Here is a 4,470-nt window from a genome sequence, read left to right on the forward strand (position 1 = left end):
TGACTCGTAATTTTTACACCGTTGCGTCGAGCGTTGAGAGTTGACTCTGGTCCCGGTTCCGGATTTTCGAACGTCCTTGCGTACAATTTTATATTTTGTACTTTGCGTTTTGTAACTTGTACTCTTGTCATTTTTAGACGTTCCTCATCAATAATTTGAACCTTTTTGATTGTATCTTGTACTTTTGAGCTTTTTGGACCTTTGTGTCTTCAATTCGTCGTTTTCGCCTTTTGTCTTCGCACTTATTTAAAATAAACGAATATTACTTGAAAATGGAACAATTGCAACTAAAATCTTGTCTTTCTTGGGGGATTTTGCTATGAAATATATGTTCCTTTTTAGCCTTATCAATATTCCCACACTTGAGCGTTGCTTGTCCTCAAGCAATACAGTCTTGAAATAATATAATACATCACACGAATCACTTCTTTATTCTTCACACTTTGTACATCAGTGATTTTGATAGAGCGGTATAAATAATGATAGTAACGATATGGTTAAAGGTGGGTGTGTCATCCACAGTTGCCTTGGGTTTAGGACAACGACACTTGCAATCAAATAGCCGATTTACTTTCGGTTTCCAAAGCAAAGTGCACATTTGAAAGGCGGTTTACAGTCCTACATGACTATAAAAATTTAGATCCTTTAAGGAAATTGGATCTTTATGAAAACATTTGATCTTTTGAAAATTCAAGCTAGATTTTACCCTACACAAGTTTTCTGATTTGATCCATCATTGGTGTTGCAAAATATATTTGTGGATCAATATTTTGGCTAAAACTTTTAGGTTCGTGTAATCCACTGCTATCCCGGTATCGAAAAGTACACATCCAGTTTACTTGTTCCGTATATTATCTTTCGGTAAACTACCGTCCGGTTGTAAAGGAAAGCGATGAACAAGAAACTGTTAAGGCAATGTCCCGTGACATGCAGATGATTATGGTCTTTTAACGTGTCGGATGCTAGAACTATCCTTAGTAGGAGCGATAGTAAAGATCATCCTATGATTTTTCGGTCTGGCACAAGGTCCTGTCTCCGACCATGCTATGCAACCACCGTTCTTACGGTTGACACCCGATTTGGTTCAGGTGACCTAATGAATTCAAGGTGAATTCCTAGGATTTTACGTTCAATGGTAATGAACGCATTGAAAATGGGTTTTCAGAAAACAAATCGGTTTGTATTTTTGATCAAAATATTTTCTCGTTCAAGCTCGAGTTTAGATATCATTGAATTCCATGAGTTTGAATTCTCAATCTTTAAGGTCAATCTCAAGGATTGAGTAATATCAGTCTTAAAAGCTGATTTTTAATCTTTAAGGAGATTATCCTTTCTGGGGATCTGATTCATTAGTCTTATCAAGCTAATTTGCACGGTGCCTCCCCATTGTACGAGATAAATCCTTCTCATGGTTAGGATAAATCTGACCACTTGGCGACCCTGTTTGATGCTGAGGTCCGTGGATTTCGTGCTGATTTTAGAGATGACTTTTCTAGATTTTTCGTCAACCTACAGCTGGTCTGGACGACAACTTCTTGACCTAAATCAAGAAGCGCGTGTCTTTTTCGGAAGACTTTACTTCCTTTTAATGATGGAATTGATTCATCGTGTAGATCCATCTTTCTTTCAAATATATTACAGTAAACCGGGTAAAACTGATTAGTATCATCCAAAACAAAAGTACCTGCAATAATCTTGTACAAAGATATGTGATAGATAATTTTTAATTGAATAACTTGGTACATTCTCCCCACACTTAGTTTCTTTCTTTGCCTTTTTATTCTCCTTTATTCCATTTTAAATGAATTCAAGCATTTTAGGTTGTTTCTCAATTTATGTCCTTTCCGAGGTAACGATAATTTCGGCATTAACACCTAGTTTTATCGTTCATAAATATGTATAAACATGATTTTGAATTCATTTAGTTAAAAAATTTTAAAATTTTCATAATATTTAGAAAATAAGCCAAGTATAAACCCGAGAGAATTTATAACCCTTCCCCACACTTGAGATCATGCAATGCCCTCATTTGCATGAAATCAGACTATAATTATTAATTCATGAGGGTGATTAGTGTAGAAAAGTGATTAAAAATACCCAGTTTGTAATTACAAAGCTCGTCGAATGATAGATGGCGCGCCTCATCGTTCATTCCTTCATTTATTATATCACATTTGTTGTTTTGCATCTTGTCGTCAAAATCAGTACCTTTTGCTGAACTTAATGTTAGTCTTTGAAAGTGCGTTGTTTTACCCTGTTGTTTACATGATAAAATACGAACATATATACATATTTTTAAAGTTGGGTATATTACCCCACGTTCAAAAATTTATAAAATCAAATATATTTTTTTTTTGGCATACTTTAAATCAATAAAATTAAAAATAATGATGAAAAAAATTTTCGCCCCGCCCTCGGGTAAAGTAATTTCGGCTCAACGGCCTAGTCTTCAACTCACGACGAATTTTAGAAATCATTTTTTTTCAACTTAATGAAATAAAGTAAATTTTTGTTTTTAAATTCACACAAAACTTAAAAAGAAAACATATTAATTTCATATAAAACCTAAAAAACAAAAAAAATTCAGAATGGGGGGAGAAAACTAGTTCTTTAGTGTCTGCTAGCGGAAAAGACCAATTGAATTCCATTCTCGGAACTACACGAGAACAGAACAACTAACTCCAAACAGCATTTTCTTTTTAGAATATTTGAATCTCCTCACACTTAGGTAGATGTGGTGTCAAAATTGTGATTAACTTCATCGTCAATTTCTCTTGGACCATAATCAACTTGCATATCTGTGACTTTTGCTTTAAGCCAGTGACCAGCTTTTTCCGTAATATCCACAAATTCAACTAGCTTCGCCTTTTCTTTAGGCGACAGATTGGATACTAACCGGTTATATAACCTAAAGTTTCCCTTACTTTTAGCATCAATAACCCGTTTAAAAAGTTTCTTCATTGAACTGTTAATAACGGGGTTATTTAATTTCGTATCAACTATGGGGTTCTTTATTATCAAGTCATCATTAGGTGTTACTTCATTTTCCCCACACTTAGGCGTTCTATTATTGTTAAGCATTACCGTTGGAGTTGGTAAAACAACATGGTTCTTACCAATCGTTTTTGTCGGTTCAACGGTTTTGGTTTGTGGATATTTAGACTTTCGAATCATAAAGGTGATCGATTTCTCATCATTACTAAGTGTCATTCTACCCTTTCTTACATCAAATAACGCCCCGGTGGACGCTAAGAATGGTCGACCTAAAATTAGAGGAACGTTTGAGTCCTCTTCTATGTCAATGACAATGAATTCGACTAGAAAGGTTAAATTACCTACTTGAACGGGTAGGTTATCAGCAATTCCAACTGGGTGCTTAATGGTTTGATCAAGGAGTCGAACACTCATATCCGTTGGAGTTAACTCACCTACACCTAATCTCTTATATAATGAAAGAGGCATAACACTCACACTTGAACCTAAATCTGCTAGTGCATCATACATGACACAGTCACTAAGTAGACAAGGAACAATAAATTCACCCGGATCACCTACCCTAGGTGGAGGATTTGGTGGAACTGTCTTCACCGGGTTTACTTCTACTGTTTTTGTTTCTTGCACTTTTTTATTCTTCTTCTTCTTCTTTCCAGAGGTATCACAAACTTTATTACCTATTACTTGCTCATACTCAACTCCTTTTCTTGGAAACGGGATGGGTGGTCTGTATGGTGCCACCACTGGCTTTACATACTCGGGTGGTGGTGGTGGTGTAACTTCTTCATTGTTACTTACATCTAAAACTTTCCCATCTTCTGGTATTGGTTTTTCAGAATTTGTTGATATCATGTTAACATTTTCATTCCGAGGATTTACTTCATTATTACTCGGTAGCTTTCCTTGTTCCCTTTCACTCATCAATCTAACAAGAGTACCTACTTGTTTTTCTAGATTCAAAATGGAAGCTTGTTGAGTTCTAAATGACTGCTCAAACCTCTCATTCGTTTGGGTTTGAGTTTCAATAAATTGTGTTTGAGATTCAACTAGCTTAAATACCACTTCTTCCAGATTTGACTTCTTCTCGTCGGTTTGTTGTGGTGGTTTATACAAGCCAGGTCTTTGTTGATTGAAAGTGTTGTTTTGAGTTGGTTGGTTATTCGGACCTTGTTGGTTATACGAGTTATTGTCGGGTCCTTTTGGATTGTAAAGAATGTTTTGATTTCGATTGAAGTTTGGCCTTGGCGGTTGATAATTATTCTGATAACTATTTTCCAGCCTTTGGTTCATGTAGACAACATTCTCACGTTGTTCCATCGTTTGTTCAATGTGACAGTCTTTCATTAAGTGTGGTCCACCGCATTGCTCACAACTGATTCGTATTGCGTGAATATCTTTATTCATCTTTTCCATTCGTCTTTCGAAAGCATCTATTTTTGCGGAAACGGAATCAAAGTCATGGCTAGAATCGGCTCT

The sequence above is a fragment of the Rutidosis leptorrhynchoides genome, chromosome 1, assembly GCF_046630445.1.
Source record: "Rutidosis leptorrhynchoides isolate AG116_Rl617_1_P2 chromosome 1, CSIRO_AGI_Rlap_v1, whole genome shotgun sequence".
Lineage (NCBI taxonomy): Eukaryota > Viridiplantae > Streptophyta > Magnoliopsida > Asterales > Asteraceae > Rutidosis > Rutidosis leptorrhynchoides.